The sequence below is a fragment of the Acinonyx jubatus genome, chromosome E4 (assembly GCF_027475565.1).
Source record: "Acinonyx jubatus isolate Ajub_Pintada_27869175 chromosome E4, VMU_Ajub_asm_v1.0, whole genome shotgun sequence".
Taxonomy (NCBI): domain Eukaryota; kingdom Metazoa; phylum Chordata; class Mammalia; order Carnivora; family Felidae; genus Acinonyx; species Acinonyx jubatus.
Window position 1 is genome coordinate 16131796 of NC_069395.1, and position 17884 is coordinate 16149679.

General features: G+C 36.4%; 1 long non-coding RNA gene across 1 annotated transcript in view; it reads left to right on the forward strand.

Moving 5' to 3' along the window:
- LOC128313002 (uncharacterized) overlaps positions 1-14407 on the forward strand; it is a 64560-nt gene extending 50153 nt beyond the window's left edge. Inside the window, exons 4-5 of the long non-coding RNA XR_008293077.1 lie at positions 12382-12518; positions 13143-14407. This is a non-coding gene — a long non-coding RNA (uncharacterized LOC128313002). The remainder of the gene's footprint in view (positions 1-12381; positions 12519-13142) is intronic.
- The last annotated feature ends 3477 nt before the right edge of the window (positions 14408-17884 follow it).

Genomic DNA, 17884 nt, shown 5'->3' on the forward strand with positions numbered 1-17884 from the left:
GGTCATGGGCAGGATAACTATTGAAGCTCAGATTCAATGCTCATTCAAGCCACTAGGTGATGCTGTCTCCAGGTATATCTCCCCTTTGTTTCCTTCCCTCTTCAAACTACCTCCTTTGGACTCATTCTGCTGAGACCCATCTACTCACCTTACACAAGGGATCTCCTCATCCAGTCCAAGTGTTTGTTACCTGAAACAAGAGCTCATGCACTAACAAATCCTTTCTCTTACAAAAGCCAGAGTCTTACGACTATCATCTTGCTAAAGAAGTCCAGAAATAATACCTTTCCTGGTACCCTAAAGCTAACCCAAAGCTGACCAAAGGTGTGTGTCTTTTAGTAAGATTTGCCCTCATCTTCCCTTAGAGAAAGCCTTAGGAAACGAGGACTTTAAAAGAAATAAAGTGCGCAGTTACCCATCTGCAAGTCATTATTCTTGTTATATTAGAGAGATTACAAAATGACCCTGGATGGTCTAGCATCACAAACACTGTAAGAAGATATTTAAGATGGAGAGAGTGATTAAGTTTTAAATAGAGGTTAGGGAAAAAGCAGATTGATGTAATTTATCCCTTATATTGGGTAAGAAGTGACCTCTGAGAAGCAGCACATCGCCAAGGAATAAGAACAAAGACTTCAATGGGGATGAGTTAGTAAGGGAAAGAGAAGGCAGGCTTGCCTGGCACATTCAGGACGTTTAACAATGAAAAGGAAGATAAACTCACACTTAAAAAACATCAGGTGCTGAACACTGGCTCTACTAATTCAGTGTGTATGTCTGACGAAGAAAAAAAAATCAGGAAACACAATTACTGAGACAAATAAAATAAAATCTGGTTGCAAATACTTAGAAGCTGCAAACCTAATGGCTCCACTTCAGTAATTGTCCAATTATTTCCCTCAAGTTTTCTTTACATTCTTTTCCCTTTAAACACCAGGGTGTCTTAAAAGGGGCGTATTGATTGAACTGGCCACGTCAAGAATAGAAGGAGGGAAAAGTCAGAAATTTCTATTGGCTTTCCATTGCAATGTTAGTTTGCCCAGATTTTCCATGCTGTTTAATGAAGTACCAATTTAGAAGGCTAACGAGAACATTTATAATTTGTGCTTGACATGACTGTGTTAAACTTGACTATTTAATTACTGAATTAATTTTATGATTATAACTATTGTATTGCACAATGTTTATGATGTAAACATTTGGGGACTTTTAAATATAAAAATACTTAATATCCCTAGACTGTCCCAGTGTGTAAGTAGCTATCAAATTTAAAAGGTCTAAGAAACATGTGAACAGCTATAAAATAAATATATACCCTTGATAGAGCACTACAATTTGTACAGCACAATTGCTTTTCTAATATCATTTGCCCTTGGATCTCAGTTGTGCTTCACATGTTTGATGTACTTGAAAAATTTGTATTGTCTCAACAACAGCTGGCCCAACCATGAAGTGATAATAGTAGCATTTCATGACAATTATGGTGAGGACAGCTTTAATGAAAGGTTGTTGCCTGAAGTTAGCAAATCCCCCACTCTTGTTAACAGTCAGAATTTACCATGCTATTACTAAAGAAAGAAACAAACAAAAAACACACCCCAAAAAAAAAACACACCAAAAAATAAACAAATCAAAACAAAAATCTACATTGCTGAGTATTCAGTGGACAAATCTATGTCATTACATCAAGACAATGACGAAGCCCATGTTTTTCTCTTGATAAAAAAGCAGAAGTGATTTTCTTTAAAAGGTCTGAATTTTATGTATCAGCTTTCCATTATTTGTTTTTGAAAAGGCAATGATACCAAGTACTAGTCAGTTGCTCTACCCATTGGAATACAAGTAAATATGGAAGCTGCCATGGACAATAAGCCATTCAGTGGATGCTATGTCCTCATAAACCATATACATTTTCTAGTGAGGATCCCAAGACCAATAAAGAGACTAGAAAACAAGGGAAAAGTGTGGACTGCCACAGCTACCAGAAGACTGAAAACATAACACTTAGGGATCCCTGTTGTGGCACAACCTTGTTCTTCTTTGGATCATGAAATCCTCATTCTAGGGCCATACAGCAAGTTTGCAGCAGAGCTGGGCTTTTAGAACTGCTTTTATCACCATGGGAAGGTGTGCTCTTTTAGGTTCTATTCTTGTTCTGTCCAATATGGTAACCACTAGCCACATGGTTATTTCAATTAAAATTAAATAAAATGAGAAGTTTAGTTCCTCAGTTGCACTAGTTACATTTCAAGAACTCAATAGCCACATACGATGAAGCCACAAAGGAAAAAGCAAATCTATTTTTGCTAGGTCTATGTAATTTTCACTCATTAAAAAAGGAAAAATCCCTTTCTAAAGTTATCTAAGCTTGGGTACAAATGTTGAGTTACATTGGACAGGTTTGAACAAATCAAAATTAAAATTCATTTCAAAAATCTAGAAAACAAATCTAAGCATTATCATATTTGGATTCTGTATTTACCTGAGGTAATGGCAGAGAATCAAAAGTAAAATCATTTATAGCAGATGAGCATAAATTAAACCCTCTCTTGATTTTTTATTACCTGTTTAGCTTTAGGGACCAGGGAGTAATAAAAGCAGCAAATAGTACATAGGTGGCCTGAATAAGTTAGTGATCCTTCCAAAGGTACAAACTTCCAATGAGTGATTAGTTTAAGCCCCAGTAAAACCTAGCACAACAAATGTGATTTATAGTAATTATCCCAGTTCTTCCCTATAGGCTTTTCCAGATGATTTGTGATAGAGTCCGACTAAATACCGTATTGGAATAACAGTCTGGAATAACAGTCTTTTACATTATAATGCACTAAAACACACTTCCCTTTAAATATTATATAGTTGAATTTTTAAATAACATGCATAGTTTCTGGAACAGTGTTATACATAATTTTTAGTTAGTGAAGAAATAGAAATTTTAAAAAATATATTTTCCAATCATAGGGTCAACTTATAGGAGGTGTGCAGGTCAGATGAGCACAAGTTGGGTGCAAAGAAAAGTGAGTGTCAGAGAGGAAATGGCAGTGTTATTCTGAATATGGTTGCACACCTCTACATCAGATAATTCCTTAAACCAGTCACCATCATCTCGTGTGTCCTAGGAGAAACCTAGATTCTCCTCTGTGGGGGGGGGGGGGGGGGGGAGGAGGGCGGGGGAGGGGGTGGTTGCCATAAGAGAGTAGGTAAAACTCAAAGAAAGCTATTTGGCTGAAATGTCACTTGGACATCTGTAGGACCAGGAGTCAATCACTAGTGCTAACATTATTTAAAAAGAGGTTGTTTAAGGATCTTTAGAGATGGTATCCTTAGTCTTCGGCCCGGTCATTATCATCTCCAACACCAGGATACAAGGACACCAGGACTCAACAGCCTTAGCATGCGTGTCTCACCATGTCGTCAGCATGCATATCTTAGGCAAGCATCAGCAGCCCAGCTACCACTTGGAGCATGAGCTGGAATAGCAGGCAGCCCCATAGCAGTTCAGAGACCAAGTAGCAGATACTGGAGCTGAGGGGGCTAGATTACAGCACACTCCTTAATCACTCCTTGACTTGTTCGTGGTGAACACTGAAATTTTTGCCATGGAAAACTTCAAACAACAGATGCACACACAGAAAAAAGTGTAGTGAACTCATATGTACCCATCACCCCCTTTAACAATTATTAATTCATGGCCAAATGTATTTCACTTTTTCCTTCATCTATTCTACTCTGCCTACTAGATTGTTTTAAAGTAAATTTTAGGGTATTTCAAGGAAACAGGTTTTTCTTTACCCTGAATTAGGACAGATAAATAATGACCTTTGACTCCTCCTTTGACCTTAAGGACATCAGGGCTTCTGCAGGAAAACAGAGAAGTGTGTGAAGTGGTTTCATAGAAGCAAGGGCAGGAACTATGGGAACAGGTAATACCATGGCTGGCAGGAGGCTGAGGAGGAACCCTTAGGGCCTGCTATCTAGGCTGAATTGCAGAGGACAAATAAGTTAGTCAATGGAAGAAGGGAAGGATAGATTTCCAGGTAGAGGAAACAGCACATAATGACTCGATGAATCAGGCGCATTTATAAAAGTCTTACTTTGTACATTGCCTTGTATGCCAAGATTGCAAAGATGGGGAAGCCCTCATTCCTCAAAGATCAGTAGAATGAATGTGTGTAAGACACATGTGAGTACGGATTTAAAAGAAGATGATACATTCAAGATACTGCCAACATTCAGAAATATTAGAGAAGGTATTCATGTGGTGGTTGCAGTGGTACAAATTGCAGTAATAGCACCATAGGCAAGGTTCTGTGAGGAGCAGCAGCTGGAGGAGAACGGAGACACCACATGACGTGGTGTTTGTTGTTTACAAAAGGAATTATCTAGAATTTGATGTACCCAGACCATGGATTTTTTTTTAAAACTACCGTCTTTTTTTTTTTTTTTTTTTTATGTTTCATTTATTTACTTTGAGAGAGACAGAGCAAAATCAGGGGAGGGGCATAGAGAGAGAGAATCCCAGGAAGGCTCTACACCATCTGTGGAGCCAGACACGAGGCTCTAGCTCACAAACTGAGATCATGACCTGAGCCGAAATCAAGACTCAGACACTTAACAGACTGAGCCACCCAGGTGCCCCAAAACTACCTTCTAATATGAGCATGATCTTTGAAACATTTGAGTGGGTACTTTCGATTATGATAACTGATGTTTGTATGAATATAAACAAGGATTCTTTCTTTAGAGGAAATACACTTATTATTATGAACTTGGAAGATTAGGTCAGAAAAAAATTTCAGATAATTACAATTACAATTACAATTACAATTACATGAATAGCTTCTGAATGTCTTAAGGTATTCTCTAAAGAATAATAAAAATAATTGCAAATTGTTTATATCAGTTAGATTTCTGTGTAAGAATACATAAACTCCTCTAGATTTTTCAATTGGAAAGGTATTTAATAAATGGAAGCGGTACCTACCTAAATACATTGGGAGGTTTGCCATAAAGAAGTTGGCAGGAAGGGGGGTTGTCACAAATAGGTTTTCATGTCATACCTGAACTGCAACAGAAATTTGTTAGTGGTACCCAACATCACAGCTACCCCATAGTCCCAAATCTAATGGAGTCACAGAATGCAGAGCTCAGCTGTCCACTGAAAGTTTACCTCTGCTAAAGCCTATGCTTCAACTGCTACAAGACAAGAAATGCCCTCTCCTCCATTCAAAACTCATTACAGTCAACCTCCCTGGAAAAAAAGTCAATTATCTTCAGAATTCTTGCACCATGGGAATTTAGAAATATATATCCCAAGTTTCCAGTCCTTGCAATACAAAGAGAGAATAGAGATAAATAACAATGAATTCTAATCACCAGTGGACAATATCCAACATGTTATTTAAAATTAGAAAATTGAATTATCCCAATGAATTTAATGTTATCATCCAATATTAATGCTGAAATGTGTAATACTACCAGGTCTATTTGTGAATCCTTAGTAAAATTTTGGGAGGCGAATTGTATTTAGAAACCTAGTTCTGAATCCTACATATGATCATTGCTGTTCAGGTAACATTGGTTCTGTGCCCTGTTAGCAAATAGAGCTAGAAAATTATTGTTATTTTTATCATTATTGTTATTATTATTAATCATCATCCTACCCTGATACCTCTAATTCAAATTCAACTATATAGGTTTCTTTATCACCTAAGCCATTCCACATTTGTGTATTTGTGTCTCTTTTCTAAGGAGAAAGGTGCTTTTAAAACAATATATAGGGGCGCCTGGGTGGCTCAGTCGGTTAAGTGTCCGACTTCGGCTCAGGTCATGATCTCGCAGTCTGTGAGTTCAAGCCCCACGTCGGGCTCTGTGCTGATGGTTCAGAGCCTGGAGCCTGTTTCAGATTCTGTGTCTCCCTCTCTCTCTGACCCTCCCCAGTTAATGCTCTGTCTCTCTCTGTCTCAAAAATAAATAAACGTTAAAAAATTTTTTAAAACAATATATATACTTTATCCTACTTTACCAATATAATAATTTTAGAGTTGTTACACAAATACCACCCCCACTCCCCCAAAACTACTAAGTTCAAGATGTTTCTTTTTTGGCGTTTCCATTTATCTTTAGAATGCTTCAGAGTATTTGTTCATAACTTACTTGATTTAAAGTTTTTTTTTTCTGTTCTTATAGTCTTATTTTGGTGTAGAATTAGTTTAATTTCTTTCTCTCTGAATTCAATTTTCTATTTTTTTCTCTTTCTATTTACTTTTCAAAGTGTAGAATATATACATGGCTTAAAATTTTGAAAGGCATAAAAAAAGTATACTCAGAGAAGTTTCACTTTCATTTCTATTGCATTTGTCCTCATTCCCACATCTTTTTTTCCCGTTTCTGGTTTATTCTTACTGTGCCTCCAGTAGGACTGTTCTTTCAGTCTCTGATTGTTCTCTAGGTCCAGAGTTTTTTTTGTGTGGGGAAAGATGTACTTCCTTTCTAGCAAAATATTCATATCATTTCTTTTATGTATGGAGTGAGTGAGTATTATATGAATTGCTGAGTGGATGCTCCTGGAACTGTCTCTGCTCCTGACAAAATAAATACCACATCCCAGGAGGGATTGATGAGATTGTACACGACTGGTGTTTCCAATCTCATCTCCATTAATCTTGCCACTTTGGTCTGTGCATAAACCATGAGTCAAAGAGAATGACTGTATCTTAAAATGACTTAATCAGGTGGTAATGCCAGTGTTTGTGGTTACAGATGTGATGTCTTTACTGGAGCCAATCAACATCAGTTCTGACACCTGATGTATTCATCCTAAATCCTTTGTCTTTCCCTCTCATCTATCATAAAAGGAAAACAGAAGCATTTAGCCTTCATATGATAGAGACATGTCTTCTTTTATTGACTTGCTTCAAGGCTATGTCAGTTCTCTGGCTTTTTTCTTACTATGGTTAAGTGCTATCTTGATCATCTTGATATCTAATAGAACATCACAGTGGTTCATTACATTTATGGTATTATGCCAACTGGAGCTGATGAGCAGGAAAGTACAAACATCCTACATACTTTACTAAGACATGTGTGCAAGAGGTTGAAATATAATCTCAATGAAAATCTAGGGCCGTGCCACAATTGTGAAGTTTCTAAATGTCCAATAGTCTGTGGCATGTTGAGATGTCCTTCCAAAGTGAAAGATAATTTCGTGTCCTTTCAATCATCCACCACAAAAAAAAAAAAAAAGAGATACCATAGCTGATGGGCATCTGTGGATTTTAGATGTGATACATATATCATTTGTTGTATGACTCTACCCTATTTTCTGTGCATTCCAAAGGCTGCTAGTTTTTATATGTCTTGGAGCAAGAAATGGGCCTGCATGAGACACAGGGTGCCATACAAGCTACTCAGACACTTAGGCATTATGAGCCAGAAGTCCCAAATGTCTGTGGTAGATACTAAATAGCAAGCTTCTACATTAGCCTAAGAGCCAGACTCCTAGTGATTTTTAGGAAGGCTATATCCTATTCTCACAACACATTTTGTTCATGGAAAATCAGCTCTTGTTTTGCTACTGGAACACAAAGTGACTATGCACCCCCAATTGCCCACTATAAACTGAGTATTATCTAGTCTAGCCAACCATAAAATTGGATGTGCACAGCAGCATTCTCCTGTAAAATGGAAATGGTACGTAAAAGACTGGGACTGAGCAGGATCGGAAGGAATGAGTAAATAGCACTGGTAGGTAGCTTAGACTTCCATCATAGCTGCTCCCACTGTTGTGGGTTCTTCCTTAACTCATGGTTTTGATCAAATGGGGAGTTACCTATGAGTAATTAACAGAAGAAGAAAAAAACTTAGGCCTGACTTACAGATGCATCTGCATGATATTCTGGCTTGAACTAAAAGTGGATGACTCCTCCATTGCAGCCCCACTCAGGAGAAGTTCTGAAAAACACAAGTGAAAGGAAAACTTCCCCGTGGGAAGAACTTCCTGTGGCACGTCTGGTATCATACACAATGGTTTCAGCATTTGACTCATGCTTTTTGGCTCAGTTCATGATCTCATGGTTCTTGAGACTGAGACTTGCATTAGGCTCTGTGCCGACAGTGGGGAGCCTGCTTGGGATTCTCTCTCTCCCTCTCTCTTTGCTCCTCCCCTGCTCTCTCCCTCTCAAAATACATAAATAATCTTAAACTAAAATAATAAAATAAGATAAAAAGTAAAATAAAATAAAATAAGGTATCTGCTGTACTTCACCTATTCAGCCTCTCTCCCCTTCACTCAGTCTCCTGGCAACCACTGATATTTTATCATCTCCATAGGTTTTCTTTCCCCAGAGTTCATATAATGAAAATAGAGTATGTAGCTGGCTTCTTTCACTGAGCAATATGCATTTAAGATTCATCTATGTTTTTTCATGACTTAATAACACTTTTATCAAGTGTCAATGCACATAACACAAAATTTGCCATTTTGATGACCTTTAAGTGTACAGCTCAGTAGCATTAAATACATTCATATTGTGCAACAATCGCTCGAGCTTTTTTTATCTTGCAAAACTGAAACTCTGTATCCATTAAACAAGGACTCCCCACTTCCCCTTACACCAACCCCTGGCAACCTTCATTCTACCTTCTGTTTCTATGAATTTGGCCATTCTAGGTTCATATAAGTAGAATCATATAGTATTTGCCCTTTTGTGACTGGCTTATTCACTTAGCATAGTTTTCAAGTTTCATCTGTGTTGTGGCATGTGTCAAAATTTTCTTTTTAAGGCTGAAAAATTACCCATTGTATTTACATAGTTTTTAATCCATTAATTGGTCAATGGCTATTTTGGCTGCTTCCAGCTTTGGGCTATTGAAAATAACACTGCTATGAATATGAGTGTGCAAATACCTGTTAGCCTGCCAAGCAGTTTCTGGTTGTTACATAGACTGCACTTGGAACTAACATTTATTTATTTTTTGTGAGTTACTGGTGTGTGTCTTTGTTGTAATTTTTAAGTATATGTGTATAACGGTTATATTTTAGTGCAGGAGATTTTAATGTTTGCTATGTCTTATCTTGATCCCCTAAGTATCTTGTTTTTGTTATTTGTTATTTTTTGGTTTTTTTTTTACTACTTGGTCATTAAAATATGTCTTTAGTTAAAAAAAAAAAAAACCTTGTCCCAAAAATAAATAAACGTTGAAAAAAAAATTTACAAAAAGGGGCGCCTGGGTGGCGCAGTCGGTTAAGCGTCCGACTTCAGCCAGGTCACGATCTCGCGGTCCGGGAGTTCCAGCCCCGCGTCAGGCTCTGGGCTGATGGCTCGGAGCCTGGAGCCTGTTTCCGATTCTGTGTATCCCTCTCTCTCTGCCCCTCCCCCGTTCATGCTCTGTCTCTCTCTGTCCCAAAAATAAATAAACGTTGAAAAAAAAAAAAAAAACCTTTGGATCGCACATTCACATGGAGACTTAGCAGCTGCAGGATCCAGAATTTATTATGTCTTTGAACATTTCTCTTTAAATTTCATTTGTGTTCTGTTTTTCTTCTCAGGATCCTGAATTTTGCTGATGTTTGCTCTTCGTTTTTCTAACTTACTATAAGATCTTCTCTATAATCATTTTTATATCTTTGCCCTTTTGCATCTCATTTGTGTGATTTCTCCAGTCTTGCCATCATTTCCCATATTTTTATACATATTTTATACATAATACTCTAATGACTTTCATCTCTCTAATATTTTTTATTATTTTCTCCAACTTCATGCTGAGCTCTGCCGGCTCATTTTTAATTCCCTCCTTTTGTTTTACAGCCATTGTTTCTCTCTTTTGAGCTGTCTCTCTTCGTAGAAATGTTGTCTTTATTTTTTGTGACGATGCTTGATCATTTTTATAGTGTCCTTGAGCAATTTCTCTTGTTATATTTGTTGTTAAACTTATTTTGCTTAAGTTTATTCCTTTCATTTAGAAATTTTCTTATGTTCTTTTCTTTCAGGTATGTCTTATATTTGAGTGGGGTTGGCTATTTGCTCAAGAATTGTGTGTGTGTGTGTGTGTGTGTGTGTGTGTGTGTGTGTGTGTTAGGGGAAGGGTAGATAAGGCCAGAAGTTCATTTCCTATATATTTTTTATGTTTATTTATTTATTTTGAGAGACAGAGAAAGAGAAATAGAGCATGAGTAGAGGAGGGGCAGAGAGAGAGAGAGAGGAATAACGAGGGTCTGAAGCAGGCTCTGCGCTGACAATAGAGCTCGAACCCACGAACCTTGAGATCATGACCTGAGCTGAAGTCTGATGCTTAATCAACTGAGCCACCCAGGCACCCTCACCAGTTTATTTCAAAGGTTATACTTGGCTACAAATCTGAGTGGGGCCAGAAGATCTTTTATATACATTTCCCCGCCCCGGGGATAAGTCCTCTATTGGTTTGGATGTTCATGAAGTCTCCATGGCTAATAACTCCGTATTATGGAGTTTTGCAAAGTCACAATTCCTCAGTTCTTCAACCCTCAGCCTGGTGGTCGACTTTAGCCAGAAATTTCATGTCAGCAAGATTTATTTCTTTAGCTTTTCTTGCTCTATCTTTTTGTTATGCTGAATTTAGCTTTTATCAAGAACATTTTCTCTTTCTCCCATTGATCATCCTCCTCTTCCTAGTTTTGTTCTGTTTTCTGTCCTAGTTGAAGGATGACTGGATAGGACTTTTAAGACTATACTGATTTTATGCACATTTATGCCATGTTTTGGCACATAGAATGTATACTCAGCTCTTAGAACACAGGTTTCCAAGATTTGTTTATTGACATTCTTGTTTGGGGCTCTGCTTCTGCTTCTGCTTCACTGAAGATGGAATTTTGTTATGTTGTTCAATTCTTATATCCATTTAAGTGTGTTTTAAGAAAGGAGGGTGAAATGGAAATATCTTTGATGGCATCTTTAAATGAAAGCTGTGATTCAAGTATTTGAGAAAATATTTCCTCCGTTCTCATGTGATACCTCTCTGATAAAGAAAGAGATGTGTTGTTTACAAATTGGGAGAGCCACACTTCAATTGCTAAATCTGATACGTTTAAAATGTAACATGAAGTTAAAATCTTAGATTCCATATTTTTGTGTTTTCTATGCTTTATACAAATTTTCTTTCAATGTGTTAGTAAAAATCCTTTAACGTGTGGGTTAGACATAATACAATGTTCAAAAATGCTTTGGGATATTTCTACTGCAGTGGGGTCTTCTCTTGCTCATCAGGTATTGTTTGTGTCTCCAGTGCGACTGATGAGAGAATGCCCTTATCAGGATGTTAGAAGACACTCCTCAGAGCCTTGATAGAGTTGATGAACTAGAATTTTTCCACACTTCAGGGGATCATTAGAACCTAAAGCTAGGGTTTCCTTCTGACCACCAGTTAGATCACAGTACAGCCTGTGGGCATCTCTTAGGCTTTACATAGTTTACTCCAAATGTATTGAAAACTTTTATAAAATCAAATCCCAGACTCTTAAGATTGGCAATGGACAAAGTGACTTCTTTTAGGAGGGGTGGCTGGATTTTGCTTTACTCTTAACTTCAATGTTTCTCCTCCACATTTGGGATCTCTCATTGGTTTACTTGGTTATTCATGGCATAGCCTAGCTCTGTTTAGAATAATTATATATTATTTTATTAAGATTAGGGAGCAATGGAAAAAATAATACAGAGAACAATAGAAACGTAAATAATCTGGTTTAAAATTAATTTGTCCATTTTCAGCTTTCTCCCTGGTTCCCTGATTGCCTCCATGTGGCAGAGGATGTGTCTGCCTAGAAGCATACTAGGGAGTCTTCAAAGACCAGATCCGAATGGGGGAATCCAGAAGTGGGTAGAGGTTTCCTTTCCTTATTTTCCCCTTAGTTTCTTCTTATTGTTGGCACGAAGACATACCTCCTTTAAGAGCAACAAAGGAATGTTACCTACCCTATTGACTCAAAAAGTTAACTGTATCAGAGTATATTCCAATAAATGCAACATGTATACAAAGGACATGTAATATGAAAGAATATTATTTCAACGTTCTAAGACTCATGGTGGGGTGGGGGGTGGGGGAATAACATTAACGTTAAACACTGACACTTATTGAGTGCTTCCTCTGTAGAAGATGCATTATCTCATTTGGTCCTAAGAACAATGACATATGAGGTGGCTATTACTATTTCCTCTATCTGGCAGGCAAGGAAACTAAAGCTTAAAGAGGATGTATAGCTTGCCTAAGGTCACGCAGCTTGTTAATGGTGGAGTCAAAATTGTACCAGTCAGTTTGTTGGATTAAGCTATCCAAATTCTTGCAGCCCATCCCCAGCTTTCCCCTTAGGGCTGGATATGTCGCTAACTTTCTGTATTTTTTTTTCAGTGTTTCTGCTGGAACCAGACAGAACATGGACGAGCAGAGATAGGGCAGTATCATGGATCACCAGGAAAATACTCCTTATCCATGAGCAACTGCATCATGGGGGGAGACTCTAGTCAATTTAGTGCTTAGCTTACTTAGTAGGTGAGCGTCACCATATTTTTCACTGGTGTGGAACCCTGAAAGGAGTTAGAATGATCTTCTTCAGAAGCCAGGGGACAGAAAACTTGAATGCCTCTTAATAAATTAATGTATCATTCCAAATGACCATTTTTTATCTTGTGATAACATAACTGAATTCTTTAAAACACATTTTAAAATGATATCAAATAATAATTATCGCAGTGACAAATAGTTTGGTGTACTTCATGCAAAATATAGGTCAATAATGAGAGCTTACATTGAGCTGTGCTTTTTAATTTTTTTCTTGCTATTATTAAGTAAGTTCTATGCCCAATGTGGGGCTTGACTCTTAGACCCTGAGATCAAGAGTAGCATGCTCTACTGACTGAGCTAGGCACCCCTATTAAATTAGTATTTAATGTGGAATTCTTTATGTTTGCCTCTCTTGATGTCTTAACAGGTTATTCTAAGAGAGGTAAAAGAGCTAAGCAAGATTGATAAGGTGATGAAATTAAGATGTGTACAAAAAAAGAAACTGGAGAGCCTGTATTCACAAATAATATTTAAATTTTTAACTGATTAGATAAGTAAACCCAGGAAACACTCAAATTGTTTTTTGTATTGTTATTTTTCATCACTAGGGAAGTTGAAGTGTTCTAAAGAAGAGATACCAGTTTTTAACAAAGCCTTTCTGGAGAGCATCTTTGAAATCATCACCAGTCTTTGCAGGTCTGGGTTCAGATAGAATCGTCTGTGTTGAAAATAAATTGATATACTGTAAAAAGGACTAGCAGGATAATTTATATTCAGCAGAGGCTCAAATACTAATTCAGAGAGAAGATTTCAAGATGAAATGTATCCTGGAGTTAAAAAAAAATCTAATTACCTTGACTACTGCATTTCTTAGCAAACCACATTTTACTTTTGTATATGAGCTATGAAGGCAGTGTTCTAGTAGGGTCTTACAGAGTGTGTTTTTTCATTAAAATCTATAGAATTTGTATATTCATGAGAACAAAAATGATAAAATTTTCAGAAAATTGATTCAGAATGGTCATTTTTAATAAGCATATCTGTCTCTAAAACCAGATTCTTCATTTATATTTTATTAATTACATTTATTTCAAGTCTTATTAGAAAACATGTTGAAATCATACAATTTGGATTTCAAGAAAGAAAAATATATATGATTTGCATCTTCTTACTACATTTTTTTTCTATATGCTAGTGGTATGTATTTTTGCTTTTCATCTTCATGGGGGTTCACAATCCTGTTTTTTGTACATTTTGCTAGTCCTTCAATTTACAATGTATTTTAGATGCCCTTGCCTGATTAAAGGACCCGAACAAATTACAGCCAAGAGAAAAATAACACATGTCACCTTTGCAGGTTTAAGCTATCATAATCTTTAACTTTCCTGTCAAAGGAATTCTTGTCTTCCTTTTGTGCAAATATTTAATTGCTCAGGATAATCCAATTTATGTTGTCAGGAAGTAGGAAAATATAGCGTATTCTGAATATGACCTTCTTTGTTAAATATTCTGCTGGCATCACTCATGGTTGCTGAATTGCACAAGCTATCGAAATAGATCTGGAAGCCAACAAGGACCCTGATTATGAATAACAAGCTATGCTTTATTAATCTTCCAAATAGCTACACAAATGTTCTTTTTCTCCCAACTTCTTGGAAGAAGAGCAGCATAATGGGTAGATCAATGGAGTTAACAAAGAAAAGAACATCACTGTTCGATTTTTAAAGTTTTAGTCTGTTCTTATTATGTTTCTCTTGTTAGCCACAAAGCAATTTAATACTCTTTCTGCTTCCTTATGATATTGCATTTCTTGAAATTAAAAGGTGAATACTATAAGACTTACACCTGTAAGACGATTGATTGTATAATGTATTTGTAAGGCATTTTCATTAATTTTATTACATTGCAAGAGAAAATTCAAAGAGTAGTAAGTGATAGTGAAAACAAAGTAATGATTGTGTAGAGATAAAAGTATATGTGTTAAAATCCAAATTCAGGCAAGTGATTAAAATGCAAACAGAAAATCATTACATCAAGATCACAGAAGACACAACATCTAGAGAAAACTCAAAAGCAAACTTAGCCTCTAATTTAAGAGTCAGCCAGGTTTTCAGCCTTGAGCTTAATTAGTAGAACATAAGCGTGGGCATAATGACTGAAAAAAGAGCCTCAACCAAGCCAGAAACAGAGGAGAGTGAGAAGTAAAAATAAGAAGAAAGAAATACACCTAGAAGAATCAAATTAAAAAGGGAACTGATGAAAGAAAGAAGAAAAGAAGAGAGAAGTTATACAGTGTCCTGATAAAATACATCTTTCAGGTAGGTAAATATATGCATCAGCTTTGCATTTTGAATAACTGTGTCTTCAGGGTAACCAAAAGAGATATGGTTAGCATCTGTTTTACATATTTTAATGAAATATTTAAACATTAATATCAAGTTTAATTAATTGTATATCCCTTGTGTTAGATATTGTTGTTCTGTTATCCTTTTAGTTTTTATTGTGAATGTATATCCAATAAGAAATTCCTTTTATTGAGTATGTATCTTATTAACATACATGTATATGTGAATTAGTTTTATGTTTCTTTTAGTGGTTATGTATATGATGACAGAGTAACACAGATTATCCCAGAAATCAGGATACTTAGATTCTAGTTCTGCCTATTATTTACTATATTTGAAACACTAAGTGTGCTCCACTACTGTAAAATGGAAATAGCATTCCCAGCTATGCCTACTCGGGAAAGATGAGTATTTAAGACCACTAGTGGCCATGTCAGTCTTCCTTTACAAACCTGCCCCCACTGAAGAACTGGCCCCTGCCCCTACTCCCACTTACCAGTACCCACATATTCTTTACTAGCCTACAACAATATACCTTGCTATATTAGTCATAGATTCAGAAATGCGTTTTTAAGACCAATTTCATTTCTGTGAAATTAGGATCTATTTTATCATGTGTGGGGACTTCTAATCACTCCTGGCTAGCCAACAGCTATGGTTTAGTTGTTATCATATGTGTGAACTTGGTTCCTGATTAGACAGTGACACTCAGAGTTTCAGTCCACGAACCTTTTTAGAGCCACTTCAAGAAGTACACTATGTCTCACATTGACACCTTCTGGTATGATTAAGAAAGTGACAGCATCAAAACTTGGAGAGCTTGGAAGAAAATTCCATTGCCAATTCGTTTAATGATATTGTGTGAAACACAGACATAAATGGCTCTGGGTTGCAAAGTTATTCAAAAGAGTTGCACTCAGAAAGTAGTGTTAGAAACATCCCAGCCAATTTCTTTTGCTTTCCATTTTCCTTTTTATACATGCACAAGGGTGATACATATTAAAATTGATGTGTAAGGAAGTCCACTATAGTTTTAAAATGAGTAAACTGTATACAAATTTCAAGTTGTAGGGTAACATTGTGTCATGGTTTAATTGGCAGAATTTTAAATTTTGTAGTGGTACATTAAGTAATAGTGCATCTAACAACCGATAGTGTCTAGGACTTTATGTGATACATTGTTTCTTAAGTGGATTTCCTAAATCAAGTCTCATGCGTCAGAAATTTCTTTTCTCCCGTATCCATTATAGAACACGTTTTCCTAGACTCTTGTTTCTCCTGGGCCTTCCTCTATGTAGATTAGTCAAATTAGACACTGATACCAGCCCTGGTAACTTCACAGAAAATAATGGCTTCTGTGCTAATGGACCAACATAATATATTTGCATTTTATCAATGATTTTTTGGAGCCCAGAAGCCCAAGAGTATGATTCTAATGATAGGTATCTCAAGGACCATGTTGAGCACATGCTTAGACCAACAATTGCTTGTCAGTAACAGCAATTCTCAGGTTTTTCCCATATGCCCTCATCTGGGCTCAATGAGGGAGACCCTTTTTTATTACCCTTGTTATTTAGTACTCTGTTTATGTAATAATATGTGTATATCATTGAAAATGTGTATAATTCATAAATGTAGGAGAAATGGCAGAATACTAATCTTACAAAGAAGACATCTATAGTTTACATTTTCTTATACTTCTTTTTTGTCACTTTTTTATTTTTTTTAAGTTTTATTTATTTTGACAGAGAGAGAGAGCATGAGCAGGGAAAGAGAGGAGAGAGGAAGAGAGGGAATTCCAAGCAGGCTGCATCCTGTCAGCATGGAACCTGACATAGGGCTCAAACTCAGGAACCATGAGATTACAACCTGAGCCAAAATCAAGAGTCAGACACTTAACTGACTAAGCCACCCAGGTGCCCCACTTTGTTATTTTTAATATGTTTGTGGGCATGTGTGTGTATAATAGTATTTTCTCCTTTTGTCAGTTAACACTAACAGTTTATCTTGCTATCCAACTCATAGTACACATTATTTGAATGTCTGTACATTCAATCAAGTACATAGACTTCCTTTCCCTATGGTTACAAATTAGGCTTATTATTATTATTATTATTATTATTATTGTTTATTTATTTTGAGGGAGAAAGAGCAGAGTCGGGGAGGGGCAGAGAGAGAGAAGAAGAGAGAGAATCCCAAGCAAGCTGACAACACAAAGCCCGACATGGGGCTCAATCCCATGAACCGAACCATGAGATCATGACCTGAGCCGAAACCAAGAGTCAGTAGTCAGATGTTCAACCGACTGAGCCACCCAGACTCCCCAGGCTTATTTTTTAATTTGTATTTCTTCAGAAATATCTTTGAACACAATCTTTTTTTTCTTGCATAATTTGAATTATTTCTTTAAGATAAATGCATGGCTTCAGAATCCTTTGTCAAAAGGATGACTTTCTTAAAGGTTTTATGTTTTTATCACCAAATTCCTTTCTGAGAGCTTTAAAATCCATTTGTAGTTCTCACAGCAATGAGTAAGTGGACATAAGCACATTTTACATCAAAGATGAAAAAAATTTTTATAACATTTTCTTCAAGATTCTTTGATTTTCTATCAATATTATTAAGATGTCTGATGCAATCAGATGAGAGCCTGTCTCAGACAAGCATGTAGCAAAACAGAGCAAAGCAAACAAGCAAACAAAGGAAAGTAAGACACAGAGCATGATGGATAGTAGAATTTGGACACATAATTTAAAAGAATCCACATGAAATCAGGCTGTGATTATAATAACTATTTTTGGCTAAGAATTTCACAATCATTAAGTGGGAAGGGAATTGAAACTTGAGAGCTTTATATAATATCTGTGGTGTGTATTTATATTTCTGTGTAAATTGCATAATTTGGTGCTAATAAAAATATCCGTGTCTGGGCTGAGATATTGCTCTTTTCTGTCATAGCTTTCTGCTTATGAAAGAGTGTCTGTAGACATACAATTCCTCCAAGT